This window comes from Acartia tonsa, chromosome 13 (assembly GCF_053477335.1).
Source record: "Acartia tonsa isolate MP-2025a chromosome 13, ASM5347733v1, whole genome shotgun sequence".
NCBI lineage: Eukaryota > Metazoa > Arthropoda > Copepoda > Calanoida > Acartiidae > Acartia > Acartia tonsa.
Genome location: NC_137272.1, coordinates 31,490,210 through 31,517,997, shown reverse-complemented (window position 1 = coordinate 31,517,997; position 27,788 = coordinate 31,490,210). Strand labels below are relative to the sequence as shown.

Here is a 27,788-nt window from a genome sequence, read left to right as displayed (position 1 = left end):
GTCTCTCAGTCAGTCCATGAGAATATCTCCATCCTGGCGGGCACAGGATGCCAACAAACCTGGCAGGGTCATCCAGGTAAAGAGCAAAAATATTTTTTTGACTTAAACAAAGCATTTTATCTTACCAAAATACTAAAATACCCTCTAGTAGTACATTTTCTATGCTGCCATTTAAGATACAAGGTTAAAACTTCTTTGTCAACATTTAAATCAATATGGAGCATAAATAACTTAAAACTTCATAAGAATAGAAAGTAAATTGTATTTTAATTTTAGAGTTGATGGCTTAATGCAAAATCAGACTGGTCCATCAAGCACAGAAGAGAGGTAAATTATTTCATTAATTTTTATCAACCTACCCCCCCCCCTCCCTACTTAGTTCAGTTTTGATAAAAAGTTAATATTAAAAAAATCAAATTGATGTCTTTGAAAATAAGCTCAGAACACAAAATCAAATTTTTTATGTATTCACTATGTCTGTCCATCTGTCTCTCAGTCAGTCCATGAGAATATCTCCATCCTGGCGGGCACAGGATGCCAGCAAACCTGGCAGGGTCATCAAGGTAAAGAGCAAAAATATTTTTTTGACTTAAACAAAGCATTTTATCTCACCAAAATACTAAAATACCCTCTAGTAGTACATTTTCTATGCTGCCATTTAAGATACAAGGTTAAAACTTCTTTGTCAACATTTAAATCAATATGGAGCATAAATAACTTAAAACTTCATAAGAACAGAAAATAAATTTTATTTTAATTTTAGAGTTGATGGCTTAATGCAAAATCAGACTGGTCCATCAAGCACAGAAGAGAGGTAAATTATTTCATTAATTTTTATCAACCTCCCCCCCCCCTCCCTACTTAGTTCAGTTTTGATAAAAAGTTAATATTAAAAAAATCAAATTGATGTCTTTGAAAATAAGCTCAGAACTCCAAATCAAATTTTTTATGTATTCACTATGTCTGTCCATCTGTCTCTCAGTCAGTCCATGAAAATATCTCCATCCTGGCGGGCACAGGATGCCAGCAAACCTGGCAGGGTCATCCAGGTAAAGAGCAAAAATATTTTTTTGACTTAAACAAAGCATTTTATCTTACCAAAATACTAAAATACCCTCTAGTAGTACATTTTCTATGCTGCCATTTAAGATACAAGGTTAAAACTTCTTTGTCAACATTTAAATCAATATGGAGCATAAATAACTTAAAACTTCATAAGAACAGAAAGTAAATTTTATTTTAATTTTAGAGTTGATGGCTTAATGCAAAAACAGACTGGTCCATCAAGTACAGAAGAGAGGTAAGTTATTTCATTAATTTTTATCAACCTCCCCCCCCCCCCCTCCCTACTTAGTTCAGTTTTGATAAAAAGTTAATATTAAAAAAATCAAATTGATGTCTTTAAAAATAAGCTCAGAACTCCAAATCAAATTTTTTATGTATTCACTATGTCTGTCCATCTGTCTCTCAGTCAGTCCATGAGAATATCTCCATCCTGGCGGGCACAGGATGCCAGCAAACCTGGCAGGGTCATCCAGGTAAAGAGCAAAAATATTTTTTTGACTTAAACAAAGCATTTTATCTTACCAAAATACTAAAATACCCTCTAGTAGTACATTTTCTATGCTGCCATTTAAGATACAAGGTTAAAACTTCTTTGTCAACATTTAAATCAATATGGAGCATAAATAACTTAAAACTTCATAAGAACAGAAAATAAATTGTATTTTAATTTTAGAGTTGATGGCTTAATGCAAAATCAGACTGGTCCATCAAGCACAGAAGAGAGGTAAATTATTTCATTAATTTTTATCAACCTCTCCCCCCCCCCCTCCCTACTTAGTTAAGTTTTGATAAAAAGTTAATATTAAAAAAATCAAATTGATGTCTTTAAAAATAAGCTCAGAACACAAAATCAAATTTTTTATGTATTCACTATGTCTGTCCATCTGTCTCTCAGTCAGTCCATGAGAATATCTCCATCCTGGCGGGCACAGGATGCCAGCAAACCTGGCAGGGTCATCCAGGTAAAGAGCAAAAATATTTTTTTGACTTAAACAAAGCATTTTATCTTACCAAAATACATAAATACCCTGTAGTAGTACATTTTCTATGCTGCCATTTAAGATACAAGGTTAAAACTTCTTTGTCAACATTTAAATCAATATGGAGCATAAATAACTTAAAACTTCATAAGAACAGAAAGTAAATTTTATTTTAATTTTAGAGTTGATGGCTTAATGCAAAAACAGACTGGTCCATCAAGTACAGAAGAGAGGTAAGTTATTTCATTAATTTTTATCAACCTCCCCCCCCCCCTCCCTACTTAGTTCAGTTTTGATAAAAAGTTAATATTAAAAAAATCAAATTGATGTCTTTAAAAATAAGCTCAGAACACAAAATCAAATTTTTTATGTATTCACTATGTCTGTCCATCTGTCTCTCAGTCAGTCCATGAGAATATCTCCATCCTGGCGGGCACAGGATGCCAGCAAACCTGGCAGGGTCATCCAGGTAAAGAGCAAAAATATTTTTTTGACTTAAACAAAGCATTTTATCTTACCAAAATACTAAAATACCCTCTAGTAGTACATTTTTTATGCTGCCATTTAAGATACAAGGTTAAAACTTCTTTGTCAACATTTAAATCAATATGGAGCATAAATAACTTAAAACTTCATAAGAACAGAAAATAAATTGTATTTTAATTTTAGAGTTGATGGCTTAATGCAAAATCAGACTGGTCCATCAAGCACAGAAGAGAGGTAAATTATTTCATTAATTTTTATCAACCTCTCCCCCCCCCCCTCCCTACTTAGTTCAGTTTTGATAAAAAGTTAATATTAAAAAAATCAAATTGATGTCTTTAAAAATAAGCTCACAACTCCAAATCAAATTTTTTATGTATTCACTATGTCTGTCCATCTGTCTCTCAGTCAGTCCATGAGAATATCTCCATCCTGGCGGGCACAGGATGCCAGCAAACCTGGCAGGGTCATCCAGGTAAAGAGCAAAAATATTTTTTGACTTAAACAAAGCATTTTATCTTACAAAAATACTAAAATACCCTCTAGTAGTACATTTTCTATGCTGCCATTTAAGATACAAGGTTAAAACTTCTTTGTCAACATTTAAATCAATATGGAGCATAAATAACTTAAAACTTCATAAGAACAGAATGTAAATTTTATTTTAATTTTAGAGTTGATGGCTTAATGCAAAAACAGACTGGTCCATCAAGCACAGAAGAGAGGTAAGTTATTTCATTAATTTTTATCAACCTCCCCCCCCCCCTCCCTACTTAGTTCAGTTTTGATAAAAAGTTAATATTAAAAAAATCAAATTGATGTCTTTAAAAATAAGCTCAGAACACAAAATCAAATTTTTTATGTATTCACTATGTCTGTCCATCTGTCTCTCAGTCAGTCCATGAGAATATCTCCATCCTGGCGGGCACAGGATGCCAGCAAACCTGGCAGGGTCATCCAGGTAAAGAGCAAAAATATTTTTTTGACTTAAACAAAGCATTTTATCTTACCAAAATACTAAAATACCCTCTAGTAGTACATTTTTTATGCTGCCATTTAAGATACAAGGTTAAAACTTCTTTGTCAACATTTAAATCAATATGGAGCATAAATAACTTAAAACTTCATAAGAACAGAAAATAAATTGTATTTTAATTTTAGAGTTGATGGCTTAATGCAAAATCAGACTGGTCCATCAAGCACAGAAGAGAGGTAAATTATTTCATTAATTTTTATCAACCTCTCCCCCCCCCCTCCCTACTTAGTTAAGTTTTGATAAAAAGTTAATATTAAAAAAATCAAATTGATGTCTTTAAAAATAAGCTCACAACTCCAATTCAAATTTTTTATTTATTCACTATGTCTGTCCATCTGTCTCTCAGTCAGTCCATGAGAATATCTCCATCCTGGCGGGCACAGGATGCCAGCAAACCTGGCAGGGTCATCCAGGTAAAGAGCAAAAATATTTTTTGACTTAAACAAAGCATTTTATCTTACAAAAATACTAAAATACCCTCTAGTAGTACATTTTCTATGCTGCCATTTAAGATACAAGGTTAAAACTTCTTTGTCAACATTTAAATCAATATGGAGCATAAATAACTTAAAACTTCATAAGAACAGAATGTAAATTTTATTTTAATTTTAGAGTTGATGGCTTAATGCAAAAACAGACTGGTCCATCAAGCACAGAAGAGAGGTAAGTTATTTCATTAATTTTTATCAACCTCCCCCCCCCCCCCTCCCTACTTAGTTCAGTTTTGATAAAAAGTTAATATTAAAAAAATCAAATTGATGTCTTTAAAATTAAGCTCAGAACACAAAATCAAATTTTTTATGTATTCACTATGTCTGTCCATCTGTCTCTCAGTCAGTCCATGAGAATATCTCCATCCTGGCGGGCACAGGATGCCAGCAAACCTGGCAGGGTCATCCAGGTAAAGAGCAAAAATATTTTTTTTAATTAAACAAAGCATTTTATCTTACAAAAATACTAAAATACCCTCTAGTAGTACATTTTCTATGCTGCCATTTAAGATACAAGGTTAAAACTTCTTTGTCAACATTTAATTCAATATGGAGCATAAATAACTTAAAACTTCATAAGAACAGAAAGTAAATTTTATTTTAATTTTAGAGTTGATGGCTTAATGCAAAATCAGACTGGTCCATCAAGCACAGAAGAGAGGTAAATTATTTCATTAATTTTTATCAACCTCCCCCCCCCCCCCTCCCTACTTAGTTCAGTTTTGATAAAAAGTTAATATTAAAAAAAATCAAATTGATGTCTTTAAAAATAAGCTCAGAACACCAAATCAAATTTTTTATGTATTCACTATGTCTGTCCATCTCTCTCTCAGTCAGTCCATGAGAATATCTCCATCCTGGCGGGCACAGGATGCCAGCAAACCTGGCAGGGAAAAATATTTTTTTGACTTAAACAAAGCATTTTATCTTAAAAAAATACTAAAATACACTCTAGTAGTACATTTTCTATGCTGCCATTTAAGATACAAGGTTAAAACTTCTTTGTCAACATTTAAATCAATATGGAACATAAATAACTTAAAACTTCATAAGAACAGAAAGTAAATTGTATTTTAATTTTAGAGTTGATGGCTTAATGCAAAATCAGACTGGTCCATCAAGCACAGAAGAGAGGTAAGTTATTTCATTAATTTTTATCAACCTCCCCCCCCCCCCCCCTCCCTACTTAGTTCAGTTTTGATAAAAAGTTAATATTAAAAAAATCAAATTGATGCCTTTAAAAATAAGCTCAGAACTCCAAATCAAATTTTTTATGTATTCACTATGTCTGTCCATCTGTCTCTCAGTCAGTCCATGAGAATATCTCCATCCTGGCGGGCACAGGATGCCAGCAAACCTTGCAGGGTCATCCAGGTAAAGAGCATCTGTCTGTTATTTCGTCCATCAGTCCTATAGTATATCAGTCAATAAAACTTTGGGGAAAATGCGATTTTCTAACCTGCCATTCAATCACTATGGAGCATAAATAACTTAAAACTTCATAAGAACAGAAATTAAATTGTATTTTAATTTTAGAGTTGATGACTTAATACAAAATCAGACTGGTCCATCAAGCACAGAAGAGAGGTAAATTATTTCATTAATTTCTATCCACCTAACCCCCCCCCCCCCTAGATATACCACACTTTTCTGGGATCTTGCCGAGTCAAGTATCAACTGTGAGGAATACCAAAGGATGACTCCATGCAAAATTTGAGCTGGATCGGGCCAAAACCGGCCGAGATTTTTATAAAAAAAACGTTTTTTTCCGGTTTTTAGAGTGTATTTGTAAATCGATTCAGCTGGAGCAAAACTTTGTGGGTGTGGGGGGCACTGAAATTTCAAATTGTGATTTTTTGATGGATTTCTTTGATGAAATGACAGGCTGGTCAATTTTTAGGCCATTTTTTGCGGTTTTCGGCCCACCACGCCCAAACGGTTTGAGATAATCTCACAGGACCTTTAGCCTAACCTAAGTCTGGTTATTTGTGAGGTCTAGGAATAAAAATCAGACTTACGCAAAAGATTATAATCATTATCTTTACACAGAAAAATGGCACAAGGTGAGAGTTAGAGGGGGCAAAATGAGCCGACAAGCGATTTTTGACGGCGCACAGCAACATCGTACTTCATCCAATATGGGATTTTTTTCTCTTAGACCTCACAAATAACCAGACTTAGGTTGGGCAAAAGGTCCCGTGAGATTATCTCAAACCGTTTGGGCGTGGCGGGCCGAAAACCGCAAAAAATGGCCTAAAAATTTACCAGCCTTTCATTTCATCAAAGAAATCCATCAAAAAATCACAATTTGAAATTTTAATTAATTAATAACTTTTTTCTCATAAGAGATAATGACACAAGACTTTCACTTGGTGAAAATTCAGCATTGTGGGCCGCCTAAACTTTATATTTGGTGACCCTGGGGTGACGGGTTCAGTGCCCCCACACCCACAAAGTGGGCATACTTTTGAAAATCGCGTTTTTTCAGTTTTTCCCCTTAAAGGAGGGGAAGGAGTCGTTTTAGAGACTTCAAGCATCTCTTTATTGTTGAACAACTTTTTGAGGCAGACATTTCTTTATTTATGTTTCATTCGCCTCCGGCTGACCGTTTAGCCGTTATTTGCCGCCGAAGGCATGATTTTTGGCGATTTTTGCCGTTTCCAAGGTTTTAATGGACATTTAGGTGGGGAAAGAGTTGTCCAATCAAGTTGATGATGAAGTACAATTTTGTAGGCAATTGCATTGGCTAAATTTCATGTGAAGTAAAATTTTTTGTACCTCTAACCGGTTTTGCTCCAGCTGAATCGATTTACAGATACCCCCTAAAAACCGGAAAAAAACGGTTTTTCATAAAATTAACGGCCGGTTTTGGCCGGATCCGGCTCAAATTTTGCATGGAGTCATCCTTTGATATTCCGAACAGTTGATACTTGACACAGCAAGATCCCAGAAAAGTGTGGTATATCTACCCCCCCCCCCCCTCCCTACTTAGTTCAGTTTTGATAAAAAGTTAATATTAAAAAAAATCAAATTGATATCTTTAAAAATAAGCTTAGAACTCCAAATCAAATTTTTTTATGCATTCTCAGTGTCTGTCCATCTGTCTGTTATTTCGTCCATCAGTCCTATAGTATATCAGTCAATAAAACTTTGGGGAAAATGTGATTTTCTAACCTGCCATTCAATCACTATGGAGCATAAATAACTTAAAACTTCATAAGAACAGAAAGTAAATTGTATTTTAATTTTAGAGTTGATGACTTACTACAAAATCAGGCTGGTCCATCAAGCACAGAAGAGAGGTAAATTATTTCATTAATTTCTATCAACCTACCCCCCCCCCCCCCCCTCCCTACTTAGTTCAGTTTTGATAAAAAGTTAATATTAAAAAAAATCAAATTGATATCTTTAAAAATAAGCTCAGAACTCCAAATCAAATTTTTTATGCATTCTCTTTGTCTGTCCATCTGTCTCTCAGTCCGTCCATCAATCCATTAGTCTATGAATCAATAATACTTTAGGGAAAATGTGATTTTTTAAGCTGCCATTTAAGATAGAAAGTAGGGTTGGGCCAGATACTTTTCTGGCCGGATACCGGATATCCGGCTGATTTCAAATGCCGGATATCCGATATCCAGCAAATATCCAGTTATCCAGCTGGATAACCAGCCAATTTACCAGATATAAAAGTAGCCAGATATCCGGCCACACTGGATAATTTTTGCCTCTTTCAACTGTTTTTGCTTTATTTACCGCTGATGGTGTAATTTTTGCAATTTTCACTGTTTTTGTGCTTAAATTTTAAATATTAGTTTTCCTTATCATGCTTGAAGGAAAAGTACAGCCTATTTTACAATTTAAGATATTTTTTTTAGGGATTTTGTCTATTATGCTGAAGGTCCTACTAAACTAAGTTCAAAAATGGTGTTTGATTCCTTTGGTAACAAATATTGGTAAGTATCTAATTGGCTTATTTTCATTTGAAAATAATTGTTTATAGCTTTTCCAAAAGGCCTCTATTACCTAAATTCCTACTAAAGCTAGATGGCTATTTTTTTTTGTGCAAGTCACCTGTTTGATAATGAATTTCTGACCTTAACCCTTACAGATTGGGGGGGGGGGGGGTCATGTTGACCCCCCCTCTGGTTTTTTTTATGTCATTTTTTTGTAGGTAAGATAGGGAGTTGTGACTTGATGACTTTTTAAGTTTAGTTATTATATGTCGGCAAGAGTTGATCTTATAAGGATATCTGTTCTGTGTCAGTTGTGGTGTCCGGTCAAAGTTGGTTAGGTGGCACCAAATTTAGAAAAAATTCTAAATAAATCTTAATTTCTTCAATGTGACTTTTGTGTATTAGATAGAGACCTAAATTTTTTTTTGGAATACTGGGATATCAATGAACATCTGAGAATAATGGTGTTATGGCCATTTGACCACTTCCTGACTGATTTTATTACCAATTTTGTGTCCTGCTTTTACTATGGACTTATTTAAGGTATATCTTGGCTTCTATTACAGCCATTTTACCGGCGTAACCACCAAAATTGCGTTTTCCATTATTTGACGCTAAGGAGTGGTCTAATTGCTATGACTAGAAAAAGTAATTTTCTCTAAATATGCACATGAACCAAGTACCAGGGATTAAGGTGCGGCAAGGGGCCTGACTGTTCAGGGTTAATTCATAAAAACAATTTTGCTTTTTATATGGATAATCCTGCTAGGGTTGCTGGCATCCTTTGCCCATCAGGATGGGGAAATTTTAAAAAATTACAACTCTCAGTTATGTGTCATAAACATATTTAAAAAGTCACTCTATCTTTCACACACAAAAAACAAGATAGAAAAACTGAGTTTTGTCAGTGTGGTTTAAAATTGAAAAGTTGCTTCAGAATCTGTTTAAAACAGTGTCATATAATATAATGTTTTTTTCTGTATTACAGTTTACACAAACAATATAAGAAGATTAACCAATACTTATGCCGACGAAGTTACAACAAAATAAGGTGCAACTCCAGGATTAGTGTAGACAAAAATAGTAGAAAAATCATAAGCAGAACACCACATAAACATCCAGGTTATAACATTATTTGAAAAGAATGAACTAAATTCTTTTTTGTTATTGAATAATTTATTGGTTAAATGTTTTAAAGAGAAAAAGCATAATCATAAAAATCAAGTAAAAATTCAATAAATTTAGCCAAGAAAAGACCTGATATTGCTATAGAAAGACAGTAATTTAAAGGAAGCCTGCAAAAAATACACCAATCCATCTGCAGAAAGACTACCACAAGTAGATATTATATCACAAATTTGAAGCCTTCATCTTTAACATCAAAAAAGTTGTAGGCATTTTAAAGTGACATTTTATGTCAAAATAATTTTTTAAAAATCAGTTTAATTTGCATTGTGCCAAAAGTACTGTAGTATTTCCAGCCAATCAGAAGCCTGAATCAGCTTACAACCAATCACAGCTAAGCATGCAATAGTTTCATTTTTTCCCTCTATGATTTTACAGTTAAAAACACAAATTAAACCGAATTTTTTCAAAATTTTTACTATGAAATGTGGCTATTCAATATTTTAATTTCTATTATAAGCAATAAAAATCTTTAAAATTTCATTGTACATAAAAGGTCATTTTAAAATGCTTATGCTTATGGCAGTCTTTCAGTAGTTATATCATTGTATTTCTTGCAGGTTTCCTTTAAAGCAATAAATGGGGCATGAGCCATATGTTCAAGTCTTGGGGACCCTGTTGCTACTCTGTATTGGGTCTTTAAGATCAGCTGACTTTTTGTTAACAAATTTAAATTAAGATATAAGCTATAATGCGTTCCATATTTTTTTCTCTATTAGAAGAAGCATGCAAGAAATACACCCCTCTTACTGATGAAAAACTGCCACAAGTAGACCTAAAACACAATCAATTTGAAGCCATCATCTTTAATAACAAAAAAGTTTGGAATCTAAAAAATTACATTTTAATTTATATTAAGATATTGCAACAGTTTTTCATCAGTTGAAGTAATGTATTTATTGCAGGCTTTCTTATCTAATTTTGCATTGGTTAAATAGTGTTCATTTGTATAAAAATATTCTAAAAATTATCTATTGATCTTTGAAAACTCAACATTATGTTAAAAAACCAATCAAAACAACAAAAATTAAACCAAAAATAATTTAAATAACTGTTATTTTAGGTCAATACTTATTGTTTGTTGTCAATGAATAATAATTACACTGTTTTTAACCAATTTTTGAAGGCATATCAAAAATATACTCCGACTCTGTAGAATTTTCCATCAATTTTTATTAGGATTTTAAAACTTTTTTTAATATAGATTAACGCTGAATCTTCATAGTTTGTATGTTAATTCAAATATATATATCCTACATTTTAACTTTTAATTACAAGTTAATTATTCCTAGAAACATTTCAATAAATAAAAAATTAAGATTTTTCCTGTTTTTCCTTTTTTCCCTCCCAAAATGCTGTAAAATCAAGGCATAAATCCTTGATATTTTTGTTAAAAGAACATTTTTGATTGAAGCTACAAATTTTGCTCCAATCAAAAATGACCAGAGCAACAATAAAAATTAATTTTTAAATCCCCCCAAAAAAGTTTATTGGGGACTTAACTCAAATTAAGGCTCTGCAGTCTTATTGTACTGTTGTCATAATATATTTTTGATATACATTTTAACAATAGGTTAAAAACAGTTCAAATAAAATTTAAAATGAATATCTGTTCTTAGAAAAAAATTGTGACCAGAACAGAGCCAAAGAAATCGAAAGCAAAATAATCAATGATGCATTACGTCATGATGTTTGTACAAAAAAATTCTTGTGGAAATTAATAAAGAATTGCAAGGTAAAAAATAGAATATTTAAATAAATATACTGAATACTTTTTAAAAAAAAAGGAAAAAAATTTAATATTATTTATGCTGCTGTTTGAATTCCTTTGCCTGTCCATATTTTTGTTGAAATAAAAAATATACTGGATACTTTCCACAAATCAAATGTTGCATTTAGCCTAAAAAAGATTATGAAAACTGCATACATGGGTGAAATAATTTTTGAAATATACTTTGATCAATTTAATATTTAGGACAAAAGTTAACCCAGTATATGACCAACATAAAAACTTTAAAAAGGAAAGTTGAAAATCAAAGAAGCATTAGAACTAAACTGGTAATGAAATTTATCAATTTTTGCTGTAAGTCTTCAGATCCCTAAAATATACTCATTTTTGATATTTTTCAATTGTAATATTTGATACTTTATTAATGTAGCTATAGTACATATCTGGCAGGGATGGCAAGATAAATATGGATAAAACCATGATTAGAAAAGTAAAGAATCTTTATTTAAAATCTTGATCAAGTGTGTTTTATAAAATCTTCATAAAAATCATTAAAGAAGTGAAGAAATGGACATTTTTATAAATTCTTTGCTTACGTCATACAAAAATTCAACATTCATTAAATCTGATATATAGTGAAAAATTTAAAATTTAGCAATATTTAATTTTCTTACAATTAAGAAGTGTGTTTACCACAGGGATGAAGTTTAAACTTGAAATTTTCAATCTTAATGTTAAAAAAGAAATTCATTTTGTTGTATCTGTAAAAATTCAAATCTAGACATCTTGTCTAGTCAGAATGAAAATTTCTAACTTAATTTTGTAAGTAATGAACTGTGAGTCTGAGCCTTTAGAAGTTTATTAGAACTTTCTCCTTTAAACCCTGCCCACCTCCCCCCCTATGGATATACCTAGAATTTATGAATTCCAATATGCTAAAGGAGTAACTTTAAAGTAACTTCATAGTTGTTCTTTAAAAACCTTGAAATATTAACCAGAAAACATACTTTAGGGAAAAATTGAAAATTATGAAGATTTTAAAAATCTTTCTGATCTATCAAATGACGAATTAACCATGGTATGCAATTTACCATGTGGAGACTCCTCTTCTGTAAGAGTGGTGGGTTTCATAACCTCATATGGTGGAGCCCTTCTAAAAAATACCACCTTAATTGCTGGAGATGGCAACTTTAAGGTAATTTTTTAGTAAATTATTTCCCAATAACAATTCATAATTTTTGAGCTTTGCTACTTATGGATGTTGTCATCCTTGTTAAAGAGTATATACTTTTAGATGTTAGAATTGTGTATAATATTTGACTTGCTGTTGTTTAGTTCCTAAAATTAATGAACTGGATATGTACTTTCAAACAATTATTTAAACTTAGACACACTTTTGAAAACATTTCATGCTGGTATTTGTTTCAATAAATATTACAGTAATAATTTTAAAACAAGCATTGTCTTTTTTTCGGAGTGGGGACAAAACCGCGACAAACAAAAACGCGACAGGGACTAAACCGCGACAGGGACAAAACCGCGACATAACAAAACTGTGACAGGGACAAAACCGTGACAGTGACAAAACTGCGACATTGCAAAAAAATCTATAATAAAAAAATCTTAATGCTAGAAGGTCATGGCCGCAGAGCTCGGCCCCCTGGCCTGCCTAGCCGCGGGCGCTCGGCCCCCTTGCCTATAACCTAACCTAACCTAACCTAACCTAACCTAAATGTTTAAATGTTTAATGTACATTAACTTATTCATCGTTTAGAATTTCGTGGATTTTACAAAAAGGGGTTGGTAAATTTTTTTCTAATTTTTCAAATTTTTTTTTACAATAGTTAGGTTAGGTTAGGTTATGGGCAAGGGGGCCGAGCGCCCGCGGCTAGGCAGGCCAGGGGGCCGAGCGCTGCGGCCATGTATTTCTACAAAAAAATCCTACATAGTTATATTTCTGTTATTTTTTAACAGTCGCGGTTTTGTCACTGTCGCGGTTTTGTCCCTGTCGCGGTTTTGTTATGTCGCGGTTTTGTCCCTGTCGCAGTTTTGTTTGTCGCGGTTTTGTCCCCACTCCTTTTTTTCTAGAGTTGTCCAAGACCCTTCCTTCAACTTTACACAGTTTGTTGTAAGGTGATAATATTCAATGTTTTATATCTAAAGTCTTTTACAAAGGAAGTAGTACCTTTTTCTGTAAAGGTGTGTGTATTTTGACTTTACAATAGAAGTAAAACTCTAAAATTTCTAATGTAAGTTGCTTTAATGGGGTATAACATGGATTTGTGAAAAATTGGTGGCTGAACTGCTGCTCCAGTCAAAAACTGCAAAAAAAAATTTCCTGATTTCTTGACTTATTTTATAATTTTAAATGATTTGAGACAAAGGGAGGATAAGGTTGCGCTAACCATTGTTATTAAAAAGAACTATAGACAAATTTTTTTAAAATTAACATAATTTTTTTTGTTTTACTACTGTTTTCAACTTAAAACTCACAACCTTTTTTGTTGTAAAAAATTTCTCCTAAATTTTCTTCAATATTTTCATGTTAGAGTTGGAACATGTTTTTATTATCAATATCTAAAAAGATCAGTTTCATAGATTTCATAGAATATAAAAGCTCAACTTTATTAGAAAATAATATTTTTGTCTTAAATGATTCAAATTTGTGTAATTTAGTGAGTAAAAGCAAGATACACCATTTATTTAGATGCAGCCGTTTCTTCACAGTTCTATATTAGATCAACTACCTTACTAAATTTTAGAGTTCTACTCCTATTTTAAAGTCTTAAAACATATATTTTCAGAATTCTGGGAAAGCCAACGCTCACTTTATTATTATCATTTCACAGTGCTTATGAAGGTGCTTTGACTTTTGTGTCAGAACCTAAATTGGGACATAGTGCATTTCAATACCCTAGGTTAGGTAACTTCATTTTACTATTAAACAAAATCTAAAATGCAGCCGTTTTTGAGAAAATTAGATTTAAAAATTTCAAGTTCAATTTTCATCCACTAGGAGTTACCGCATAATCATGACAAGAAAAGCAAATATTTTTTATTTAAAATTTTAAACAACTTTGCTTTTATAAAGTCTGTCATAAAACCTCTCTATATATGATCTATTTAAGGCTGAATTTCTGTGACCTTAGCAAAGCAACTGATAAAAATGGCCATGAATCAACTCACTTAAGGAGTTTTATGAATAACTTTATAAAATTCAAAATAAAATAATACAAAATTTTAAATAAATAATATTTGCTTTTCTTGTCATGATTATGCTGTAACTTGTAGTGGATGAAAATTGAACTTGAAATTTTCAAATCTAATTTTCTCAAAAACGGCTGTATTTTAGATTTTGTTGAAAAGTGAAATGAAGTTACCTAACCTAGGGTGATGAAATGCACTATGTCCCAATCTAGGTTCTGACACAAAAGTCAAAGCACCTTTATAAGCACTGTGATTTATTATTATTATTAAATTTAAACAACATAATATGTAAAAAAAATTTTCTTAATACCCTTATTGAAGAAAGCCTACAGGAAATACAGTGCACTAACTGCAGCTTCACCCCTCTGTCTGAGGTAGCTAGGCAGATTAACCACCACTCTATTTTTATAATAAAGTAACAGGATGTGTGTTTGTCTGTCAGTACCCAAGGATCTCACTAACCTAGGGTTATCCTTAACAGGGTAGGTTCTCATAGGTCCCATGAGGGTTTATAACTATTTTGGAGGAGGGTATCACCCAAGAGAAATCACCACTGGAAAAAAAATACCCCACCACCAAGAAAATAATATTGTTTTTATTTCTCTTAGCTAATTTAAGAATTCCCTTCTCCCAAAAATTATTTGGTTACTTTTTTACCCCACTTATAGTTTTCAGAATTTAATGATTAATGGCTTATTTTCTTCGTTTTTTAAGGCAATTAATAGAACAACAAAAAAATATTTCAGTTTTTATTTTAAAAGTACGAAAAATTTAAATTTCAAAACTTAGGTGTCAACATAAACAAATGGTTTTAGCGCATTTTTCTTTAAAAAATGGATTTTCTGTAGTCGACTTTGGGGGGCCAGTACTCCCTCCCTGGTTGAGATATGACTTTCAAAATTTGATATGTTCTAGTACATGTCCCTAATAGTATCTGTATACATTTTTAGCTCTATATCTCAACTTTGAAGTGTTTAGCAGCCATTCTTGCAAAAGGTTGATTATTTGAGCATAAAAAAAATGCACTAAAACCATTTTTAGATGTTGACACCTAAGTTTTGAATTTTAGATTTTACTGTACTTTTTAAATAAAAACTGAAATATTTTTTTGTTGTTCTATTAATTGCCCTAAAAAACAAAGAAAATAAGCCATTAATCAATAAATTCTGATAACTATAAGTGGGGTAACATTGTTTTCAAAAAAGTTCTCATAAAAAAAAACACACTGTATAATACAACAAAAATCCATGCTTTTTAAAATTTTAAATTGATATCATTCCTTTATTTTCAAAGCTACAAACATTTTTTTAAAGAAAATATTTTAATTTTTATGTAAATTCTATTTTAGAAATCTATAAACATAAATTTTGGCAGCAGCAGCACATGAAAACAAATTTAAAAAGCTTAAGTTTAAAATTTGAAGCCTTTTAGTTAAAAATTGCAGTCACAGGAGCCTTTTAAAGATTTTAAATTGTCACTCTTTGATGCCTGTAACTTCATGTTATTAAAGATGGAGGCTTCATATTTGTTGTATTGGGTTAAGCAGTCATTGAGAAGTAAGATTGGTGTATTTCCTGCAGGCTTCCTTTAATCAGAAAAAAAAATGTTTATATTCAGGATGAAAATGGTAATGTCATACCTGTTCTTTATTTTTTCTTACCGAGAAAAAGTAAGGAAATTTATGATATTGTTTTTACAACTGTAAAAACCTACACTGGTGATAGGATGTTGAATTTTATGAGTGATTTTGAACTTGCAGTAAGTTTAATTTCATATAATTAAAAAATTTATTAAAAATTATTATTCATCAGTAAAAATTTGCTTATTTTCTAAATAAATTAAAAATGGAAATACTATAGAAAAGTAAAAAAAAATTCTTATCTTAATCATGCAAAGTGTATAAAAATAAGGATGACAACATCCATAAAAGCAAAACTTAAAAACTGTAGGACAAATGGACATTAATACTTGTAATGTGCCAGAACTGAATAAGCAGGAGGATTTTAATATATAAGTTGAAACTAAATTGTAAGTAAATTTGTTGTGAAACTTCATAAATACAGAATACAGTTTAAAGACATATTTACTAACAAGCCAAAATCATTTTTTTGGTAATATGCATTTTGTATGAGAAAATGTGAGAAACAGCTAATTTTCATCTTTAAGTCAATTAAATAATACTTAAGATATTTTTTAAATTTATCTAGGCTATACAATCTGTAAAAGAACAGTTCAAGGAAAAAGTAACTGTGGATCATTGCTTTTTCCACTTTAAACATTCGCTTAAAAAACAGGTAGCTTATTACAAATTTTTAAAATTATTTAGTACAAATTTTAATGGTTTGGAAAAAATTTAGATATTTACTCAGACAAAACTTTTTCATTTTATCTTGCTTTTCATGCTAATAAAATTCAAAATGTTAACACTATTTCAGGTGGAGGTTTATAGATTTTTATGCCTCCTACATAGAAATTTTTGCCTGTCATTTTAAATACCTTTCTTTTAATATATTATAGGCAAAGAAAAAGGGATTGAATATATTAATGAGAGAACCAGAGTTTAAATTTGCATTGTCAATGGTTGAAAATTTAGGTAAACTTTGTTAATTTTTCCATGTTGTATATTTATCTGTATGTTAGTCCAGTAAAACTTAAAAATAATTATTCTAAAGTAGTCTATATGGTTTATAAAAGGTTATAAGATAATTTTAAAAGGGATTAGAAGTATTTTTTAAACAAAACATTTTCATAAAATTTTTAAAAAAATTTAAGATCTACAACATTTACTTCTTAACTTTGACTAAAGCTGTTAGTATTAAAGGAAGCTAGCAAGAAATGCACCATTATAATTGCTTAAAGATTGTCACAAATAAATCAAATACCCAAAATTTTAAGGCTTAAGATTTGGGGTATTAGGTCTCCTTGTGGCAGCCTTTCAATAATAATGTAATATATTTTTTAGCACTTATTCCGCAAGAGAGTATATCTTATGTTTTCAATCGATTCATCATTCCCTTTTGGAAAGAAAATGGATTTGCTAACAGTTCCTGTGAACGTTTTAACAAATATCTTGTAAGAACATACATAGGAACAGAAGTAAAAAACCCTATATTTCTCCATCAGGATTGGAATGTGTGCAATACTGCCTTAGAGGTATTAATCAATAATCATTTTAACAAAATAACAGGATCTCTGTCTGTGCGTATGTGTGTTACCTTGCTAACAACCGCTAAACCGATTGGGTTCTCCTTAACAGGGTAGCTTCTCATAGGTCCTAGGTCCTGGGAAGATTTATAACTATATTTCAGGAGGTTACCTCACCCCCTCCCAAAAGAAATTGCCACTAGAAAATAAATTTTCCCCCAACAAAAAAAAATTTTTCTTTCAATTTAATTTTTTAACTAAAATTAAAAATGGGGTGGAGGCACCCCACCCTCCCCCCCCCCAAAAAAAAAAATTTTTTTTATTACTTTTTCTTTTAAAATCTAAATTAATAAATTGGGTTATCCAATTCAGTTCCCCCCTCCTCAAGTGCCCCTAGAGGCCACTAGAGGCATAGCCACTAGTTTGAAATAAAACATTTTAATTAGAGGTCTCCAGGGGTGTAACTTCTAGTAAAATTTAAAGATCTTACTTTTTCTTATTTTTTTAAAAATCATGTTGTATCTGTAGAATTATTTTTTCACATGATGTCCTTGTAAGAAGAGAATATTTATTAAACTTTTCCCTTTTAATTAGGGTTGGGCCGGATATCCGGTGTGGCCGGATATCCGGCCGGATATCCGGCCATTTTCAATATCCGGCCGGATACCGGATATTGAAACTATCCGGCCGGATATCCGGCTCTATAATTTTTTATACTTTACACCAAAAATCTCTGCTTTTTAAAATCTTAAATGGCTATAATTTTCTTATTATTTAAGCTAGAAGAACATTTTTTCTGAATAAGTTTAACTTTATGTAAATTTATTTAAGATTTCTGAAGAAAATTTTTTTTTTACTACTTTAATATCTGGTTATTTGGCCGGTTATCCGGCCGGATATCCGGCCGGATATCCGGTAATTTGGCCGGATAACCGGATATTTGCCGGATATCCGGCGTTGGCCGGATATCCGGCCGGTTACCGGATATCCGGCATTTGAAATCAGCCGGATATCCGGTATCCGGTATCCGGCCAAAAAAGTATCCGGCCCAACCCTACTTTTAATTTTCTAATTTAATTATTTTTGATGTTTTTGACAATGCTTTATGTGTAATATTTTGTTTTAAATCTTAATTTGTTTATCACAAATTAAATGATAAGGTTTCTTGTATTTATTCAAAACTGATTAATATCTGGTGGATTGGAACAGGTTCTCATCCATACAAAAAGAAGAGGAAATAATTTTTTTGTATTTTAGAGTTCTAACACCACAAACAACCAAATCGAAAGACACTTCCGAGAATATAATAGGGTAATAACTTGTTTTATCTAAAAAAAACTTACAATGTACTTTAGCATTAACTAACATCTTTGTAATATAATTGATACTGTATCTTCAAAAAAAATTTTAATGAAGAATGACAAAAATAGCCTAAAACCTGCTAGAAAGGAGTCTGACTGCCATGGATGTTTTATAGTTACTTAATCTTATTAATGATGAGAATGTTAACAAAAAGTTGATCCTTGTATCTTGAGTAGAAACCGAGATAATCAGATTTTGAATTGTAGTGTATCTTAGCAACTGAAAAAAGAGAAGCTTTTAAGAATTGGCTTCTTGCTATTGTTAATTTAAACAAATTTGCTTTGGAATTTTAGAGTATAAGATGAAAATATTTTTTTTATTTAAAAGTTTTTAAATACTTCAGGTTGACTGTACTTAGAAATAAAATAATAAATGTTTTAGGTAATGAGTAATGCTAAAAGCTTTAGAACCAGCTTAGCGAAAATTACAGACCTTGCCGCATATGAAAGACTGAAGTTACAGCACAACCTTCCGATGGTTAAAAAAGCAAGAAAAGAAATATACGATTTTCTTCGAGAAGCAATTCCAATGTTCCATTGCATGGACCCATATAATTTTTTTTCAACTTTATATGCAATCCAATCAAAAAAATAAATGTTCAAAAATAAACCTGGCAGGGTAATCCAGGTAAAGAGCAAACATATTTTTTAACTTAAACAAAGCATTTTATCTTATCAAAATAATAAATTTCCTCTAATAGTAAACCCTTATATGAAATATAGGTGTTCAAGTCAATTTAAGACTCCAGGTATGATCCTACAGGTCCTGATCCTCCAGGTTTCCAGAAATCTTTAAAAGCCTCCTGTGACCGCAATTTTTGACATAGAGCCTTCAAAGTTTAAACTTAAGCTTTTCTTACACGTCTACATAACGTATTAAAATTTTATGAAGATCCGCCGCCGTTTTCCCGCTGAGCGCCAACTGCGGCGGCTGGCAGGTGCCAAGTACAGCTGCGGCCGCCGAAATTTATGTTTTGAGATCTCTAATATAAAATTTACATAAATATAAACATTTTCTGAAAATTATTTTTCTAGCTTCAAAGATAAAAAAAGACAGCCTTTTAAAGTTTTCAAGTAGAAAAAGGCTTAAAAACAAAGGTTGTTAAATAAAAGGGTGAACAAAGCGAAAATTGACTTAGGCTCAGTAATAGTCGGAAATTCATTATCAAACAGGGGACTGAGATAATAGCTAAGATAATGCCATTATCGTTGAGCCCTACCCCCAGCCGATAAATGTGCGGCAAGGGGCTCCACAATTAACTTAAAGGGTTAATGTCTAGTCTACTTATTGTTATGTATTAAATATATCACCTTATTGATATCAATCAAACAACAAACCCTTTGATTTCATGAACTTTTTTGAAAGGCTCTTGTGAACGCAATTTTCGACTTAGAGACTTCAAATTTTAAACCTAAGCTGTTCTAACATGTATACATGACATATTTAAATTTCATAAAAATCCAACGCCGTTTTCTTGCCTACTTATGTCTGCAGCGTCCAGAAACTTCCAAGTACAGCTGCCGCCGCCGAAATTTATATTGGGGATTTCTAATATTATATATACATAAAGGTAAACATTTTCTGAAAAAAAATCTTATTCTACCTTTAAGATTACAGAAATTACAGCCTTTTGAAATTTCTAAGTAAAAAAAGGACCTAATAACAAGGTTGTTGAATAAAAAAGCCAAAATTACTTTGATCCACTTATTGTCAGAAATTTAATATCAAACAGGGAACATGCACAAAAATTTCTAGCCGTCTAACTCTAGTAGAAACTGAGATAATAGAGTGAACGTTCAATTCCTCCCCCCCCCCCTCCTCCCCTCGACTTATTAAGGTCATTAAAGGGGACCAACCGTTAAAGGTTAAACTGTAAATTCGCTACTAAAAATAAACTGTTAAGTCATCCTAGAATTAATCAAAATGTTTACTTAGTTTTCTGCGAAGAAATCTGCGATACCGTCGCTAATTTTTAAAATTAAAATCTATGCTTTTGTTATACAAAATTAAATTCTTAAATAATTTGTATTAAATTTTAAAAACGGAATGTAAATTTTATAAGTAGAAATTTTTTATTTCTATCAAAGCGTTGCAAAATTTTAAGTTCGCCAAATTTGAGATATGTCAGAGAGCCAGACCCACCATTTTAGTATTCACCGTTTTTTCTTCATTTTTTTGTAAATCAAATTATCGTAAATTGACCTCCATTAATGTCGAAATATTATTTTAAGTGATAATTATTCTAAATAGTAAATTGTAAAACACAGTGGCGTATACAGAGTTTTGTAAGGGGTGTGGAAACACACCCATTTCACACGCCTTTGGTATGAAAGGACAGGCAAAAATTGTAAAGTATACATATGTATGGCTTCGAAATTGGTTCTAAGACATACTGTAAAAATCATGTATCGCATCTTATTATATCCAGTTTTCTACGAATAAAAAATGTACAATCAAAATGTTAAAACTAGTTTTGTTAGCCCAGAAGTACATAATAATTTTACATTGTTACTAAACTGTTTACACGTACAAACCAATACTATGGCCAGATTGTTCCAACACTATGTCCTAATTAGTGATCTACAAGATGTATTCTTTTTTTCATAATTTTTTTTATAAAGCTCTACCATTTGTTTCAAAGAAGTTTTATTCCCTAAAAATTTAAATAAGCTTAATTTGGTCCATTTACGTAAATAACATCATTTTTCTACGAAATTGTCTTTTTTCTCTTTTTTTTTACTCTCTTTAACCCTTTCTCTCTCTCACTTTTCTTTCTCTCTTTTTCTCACTCTATTTTTCTCTCTCTCTCACTCTCACATATAAAATCTTAAAGTCATAATTCATAGCAAATGAAAGTTGCAGAGCGGAGCTAATCTACAATTTATATCTTTTCTGTACGTCTATTTGAAATCAAATGCAAATTAATTTAAGAAACTCACAAGGAAAACACCCTTTATAAAAGAAAAACATGGATCTAAAGTGACAAGACAATGGTTAATAAATTGATGTACATCCCCAATAAGGACACACAAAATTATCCCTTCTGTAGATTAAAATTAGATTAAACACTCAACTTATATCCCTAAAGTTGTTAAGCCATCATATAAGAAAATCATTTTAAAATTTTGGGGACTAAGTAATAAACAGCCCATTGTCCCCTCTTTCTCTGTAAAAACCAATCCTTACTGAAAAAAAACTATCTATTTATCTCTTAAAACTTTCTGGAAACATAAGAAATTGATCAAGCCGTTAAAGTGATCTTATGTAACTTTTTGACTAAACTATGCGCTGTCTATGCATATAATCATTCTTGTTCATATATGTTTGTAAAAAAGTTTTGCAAAACCTAGCTTTTCATTTTTTTGTCATATACGATGATCTAAAATAATTTTTCTGGGATAAACTGTTTTTAATATTCTTTTGTGTGTTTGATTTATGTAATAATACTTTTTGCAAATGGAAAATATTGCTTTTTACAACATCATACCTAATTTTTCTAGGAATAACCATTTCAAAAATATATTTTATTATATAAAAAAAACTTGTCTAACAAGCAATAGCAATATGTTTAAAAAGCTTAAGCATTTTGGTTTGAGGCATAGTTTCATAATTATTCCTAATTTGTTAAGGAATACTCAAGCAATGGTGTAAATACTACTACTTCTGAAGATTAAAACCAACCAATCATTAATTAAAAGTTTCTAAGCCAATAAATTTTAGAACTCTGGCTAGTTTAATTTACAGTCTAAAGAGAGGAGAAGGGGCAATTGGCTGTTTAATGCACTAATACATCAGTTTTCTTATTCGTTGGCTTAACAACTTTAAGGACTTATACTGAAATTTGATTGATTGGTTTATTAAGTTGAGTGTTCAAACCCCTACCTATTTTAATCTACAAAAGGGGTAATTTTGTGTGTCATCATCGGGGATGTACATCAATTTATCAGTACTGTCTTATACCTTTAGATCCTTAGATTTTTGCACCAAAATCTTTATCTGCCCTGTTGGTCCCACTGTGTATTGTTGAGAGAGGAAACTAGTGTCACAGGCAATTTAAGTTTTTAACAAGGTCACTTACACACATACAGTCTCACACGGACAGATAGACAGACAGATAGATACACATACAGCCTTACACTGACAGACAGACAGATAGACAGAAAACATAACTAAACAGATAGACATACAGACAGTCGGACGGACAGATAGACATACAGAACGATAGATATACAGACAGATAGACATACAGACAGACGGACGGACAGATAGACAGACAGACAGATATAATTATATAAAGATAGACAGAGAAACATAATTAGACAAACAGATAGACGGATAAACATACATACGGACAGACAGAAAAAAAGGAATTATACAGATAGACAAAAAGATAAATCGATAGACATACAGACAGATGGACATATATACAGTAAATAGACAGAGAGAATTAGACATATTGCCATACAGACAGACAAACGGACTGACAAATAAATACACAGACAAACATAATACATACAGACAGATAGAATTATGCATACAGACGTATTTACAGATTGACAAACAAAAATAAGATCTCAATGTAGACGTACAGATAGACATAGACATAGATAGATAGACAAATAGATAACATTGATAAACATAAAAAACATACAGGCTGACATAAAAACAGACAGAAATAACAAGTTAAAACTAATATTAGAACAGGACAAACACAGATTTAAAACCGATTGAACAATACATTTAAGCAAATTGTATATTTAATGAAAATGAGGGGCGGGATATTGTATTGTACATTACACTAGTATCAAAAGTTTTATAAATTTAGGTACTATTGTTAAATTTTGATTTGCTGATTTGAAAAGTTTAGAGTATAATCTATAGAAGGGTAAATACTGTGTATCATCATTGAGGATGTACATCAATTTATCGTCCATTGTCTTATCCCCTGAGATCCCTGTTGCATATGGAAAAGAATAAAAGGAAGTGGGGTCACTTATCGTTTTAACATATTCATACCCACACACACGCACACGCGCGCATACACACACACACACACACACGCACACACAAAAAGGCAAATCTCAGCATGCATATCAAGGCTAATATACCTATTGTCTTGTCTATTAAGCAACCTATATTAGAAACCAAAATAAAATCGTATGTTCTTTAGCACAAAGTACCCTTGTGGGCACTGAACACCCCCCCCCCCCCCAATATTTTACCAAAAGATTAGGAATGGAGGGGATATTGGACTGTAAATTACACTAGTACCCAAAGTTTTATATGAGTTGTGAAGGGGATATTTTACTGTAAATTACTCTGGTTTTATAATTAAGCTATCTTATTCGTAGGCTTAAAAACTTTGGATACCTTTTCTTGATTTGTTAGTTCCTTAATTGTAATTGTCCAATCTTTTCAACCAATGATTATAATCTACAGGGGGGAGGTAATTGTGTTGATCATCATTGGGATGTTAAAAACAGGAAAACGTATTTTAGGGTAATTTTGTCGACTTTAATAATATACTCCATGGATATGCAAAAAGGTAAATTGCCTAGCTTCCTTTTTCAACAGGGGCGTATGCAGAAATTTAATTTTGAGGGGGGGGGGTTAATTCTAATAATTAATTATCTATATGTCTATCTTTTCATTTATCTGATCAATCTATCAATATTTAAAAATTTAGTTTGTTATATGGTTTTTATCTATCTATCTATTAATATCTAAAAAAACATTATTTAACTATATATCCATCTGTTTATCTATAGGCCCTTATTGCTATTTATCTATCTTTTTATCTATCTATTCATCGTTTTATCTATCAATCTATCTAACCACCATTAATCGTTCTTTTTATCTATCCATCTTTTTATCCATCCATCTTTCTATGTTTTAATCTTTCTATCTATCCATATTTCTTTCTTTCCATCTTTCTATCTATCTATCTTTCTATCTATCCATCTTTCTATCTATCCATCTTTCTATCTACCCATCTTTCATCTATCCATCTATGTATCTACCCCATATAAACGCCCCATAACCCTTCCTTAAATCGCCGGAATAGGGTTTTACCATCAAGTAACAATAAGGATGACATTAATGCAGGGATCTTAAGGGATCAGACAATGGACGATAAAATGGTGTTCATTCCTCAAGGATAATAGACAAAATTATCCCTTCTGTAGATTCAAATCATTGGTTGAAATAAATTAATTAAATTTTTATATAAGAACCCAGAGTCTAAGAAAGAATATTTTTATAACTTTGGTTACCAGTATAATTTACAGTCTAATGTCCCCTCCCTCCCTCTTGTTGTATTCTATTATGTTCCTGGGCTATAAAAATGTTGTTTTATGTTTACTTATGGGTTATTTAAAAAATACAAGGATGACAACATCCATAAAAACGTTTTTCAAGGACTTAATGGTTTAAATAGCTTCTTTCCCGGGAGGGAGGGGACATTAGACTCAAAAATACACTGGTACTAATTTACCTTATTTGTTAGCATTAAAATTTTGGGTACTTTTATTGCATTTTTTGATTGGTTGGTTTCAAACTTTTCAACCACTAATAATATTGTAAAAAGTGGTTATTTTGTTTATCATCTTTAGATGTGCAGGTCAATTTATCTTTCATTGTCTTATCCCTTAAGAAACCTAATTTCGGTAGCGAAGCTACTCTAAAAACTAAAATATTCCATGCAACTTCCGTCCGTCTGTTTGGATGACGGACATCAAAGTTATCTAAGGAAAGTAATTTCATATACTTTTTCAATATGCAGATTTTTAAATTCTAAAAATATAAATTATGTATAATTTATAATCATTAATTAATTTTACTCAGTGATTTTAAGACAATTACTGTCTTTTGTATTAATTTTTAAATAACTTTTTCTTAATATTTTTCCAACACCTAAAATTTCCATGAGAACCTGTGTATTGTGTAAAGAAAACTAAGTCCTTTCATTGCGTGGTTTTGCAAGCGGAGCAACTCTACAGTTTTATTTGTCCGTATGTACTCAGGGATCTGAAGAGATAATACAAAGGCAAATAAACTAATGTACATCCCAAATGATGATATATAAAATTATCCCTTCTGTAGCATAAGATTAGTAGTTGAAACGTTAGAACACTCAACCAATCAAAATTCCCTAAAGTTGTTAAGCCAACGAATAAGAAAACGTTATTTTAAAACAAAATTTAATCTCATCCCCAAATTTTAAGGATATTAATTGCTTAATTAAGTGGGAATGTCAAAACACCCTATTATATTAATATTTTGGAAGGCCTAATTTCCAAATTTTAAGGTTTACACCCCCCCCCCCATGAAAAAAATTACTACGAAATTTCATTAAATTATTCGCTGCTTTTGAATAAAATTGTTCTAGTTTTTTCTTCGCCGTTTTTAGAATGAAATCTTTCGTGTGCATTTTCTACTTTATTTTAGACAATGTTACGTTTCCTTTTTAGGTAACGAAGCTACTAAATAATAAATGTCAGTCTGTACGTCCGTTTTTCTGTAATATGACCCTATCTTTTTGTTAAATGAAGAATTTTGCAGGCAGGGAGTGGACATTGGACTGTAAATTACACTGGTACCTAAAGTTTTAGATCATGTTATTTTATACGTTGTCTTTGAGTACCGAATTTTGAATGTTGCTTCCAAACGATGGGCGTCCAAACTTTTCAACCAATAATATTAATCAACATTTATCAATGAGGTTGGATATTAAATATACTGTTCATTGTCTTATCCCTTAAGATCCCTGCTTATTCAGCTTTTAAGTGACAAAACATGCAAAATAAATCAGGAATCTATAGGGATAAGACAATATTCGATATATTGATATACAACATCATTAATGATACACAATAGTACCCCTTTAGTAAATTATAATTAGTGGTTGAAACATTTGGACACTCGACTTAATGAACCAACTAATCAAAATTCAATAAAAGTCCCAGAGGTTGTTGAGTCAACTAATAAGAAAACGTTATTATAAAACTTTGGGGACTAGTCCAATGTCCCCTTAGTCCATGGAAATTGTTTTAACTTTAAATTTTGCAAGCTTGTTATTGCTGCGCTTCTAATGGATATTATCATCCTCGTTTACTTGTTATTTTTTGACAATGTAAGTTTCCTTTTTTTGCGTAATTTCTTAAGCATTTTTTAACACATATTTAAACTAAAAAAGTGTTTTGTAATAAAGTTACTTTATAATTGCTGGAAAAAGCTTTGACTTTTGCTGGGATCTTAAAGGATAAGACAATGGACGATAAATTGATATATATCCCCAATGATTAAAAAATAAAATTACCCCTTGTGAAGAATGAAATCATTGGTTGAAAAGTTTGAACCAACTAATCAAAATGTCAAGATGACATGGTTTTAAACTTCGGGTATCATTGTAATTTACAGTCCAATGTCCCCTCCCTTCCTAAGCTTACATTAAAAAGATTTTTTAAAAATATCTAAACTTTATATAGATAGTTAGTTAATAAAAAGTATAGTTAGAAATTTAAACTATTCTGCCTTATATAGATTAAACTCACAGCAATCTATCCATCTTAAAAATACCTTAATAATAGTTTATTTGGGTAAAAACAAAATCGGCAAAGCCTTTATATAAAATCAAACATGGCAAAAAGGTCTAAAAAGGTTTACATGTGTTTTTATATCCTTAAAAATAGACGCTAAGAGAAAATAAGAGAGGAGGGGTGTTAAAAAATACCAAAAAAAATTGATTCATTAAAAGTAAAAGAAAAAGAGCATTAAATTATGTCAGTCAAATAGTCGACATAAACTGCTATATATGATTATCATGAGTGTTTAAACTGTTCAACCAATATGTCTATTCTACACATGGGGTAATTTTGTAATGGGGTAATCACAATTGGGGATGTACAATTGTACATCAATTTATCGTCCATAGTCGTAGCTAAGCTTTTGTGTCCTAGCTATAGAATACTCATATGCAGGTTTTAGCCCATTTTGTAGCACGTGTACATATAAAACCATCGCAATTTAGGGTCTTCGAGAGATTTGAAGGAAAATGGAGGGGGGTTCCAAAAAAGGAAGGAATCCAAAATGTATATTTATAGAAAACTACCAATTTTTAATTCAAGAGACATTGGGCTGTTTATTACACTAGTC

At 31.4% G+C, this 27,788-nt stretch overlaps 1 protein-coding gene and 3 long non-coding RNA genes across 4 annotated transcripts in view; 3 read left to right on the top strand and 1 right to left on the bottom strand.

Annotated features, from left to right (window-relative positions):
* The window catches only part of LOC145334930 (uncharacterized), a 191,342-nt gene that overhangs the window by 101,395 nt on the left and 62,159 nt on the right, over positions 1 to 27,788 (bottom strand). The gene's annotated exons all lie outside the window — the stretch shown is intronic.
* LOC145304108 (uncharacterized) lies at positions 7,171 to 9,130 on the top strand. The gene is made up of 3 exons (XR_013873978.1): positions 7,171 to 7,357; positions 7,931 to 8,008; positions 8,997 to 9,130. It is a non-coding gene; the product is annotated as an uncharacterized LOC145304108 (long non-coding RNA).
* LOC145335473 (uncharacterized) lies at positions 12,024 to 15,875 on the top strand. The gene is made up of 3 exons (XR_013885229.1): positions 12,024 to 12,117; positions 13,011 to 13,055; positions 15,747 to 15,875. It is a non-coding gene; the product is annotated as an uncharacterized LOC145335473 (long non-coding RNA).
* Positions 17,106 to 19,231, top strand: LOC145304058 (uncharacterized). Its single transcript, XR_013873965.1, has 3 exons — positions 17,106 to 17,282; positions 18,531 to 18,584; positions 19,017 to 19,231. It is a non-coding gene; the product is annotated as an uncharacterized LOC145304058 (long non-coding RNA).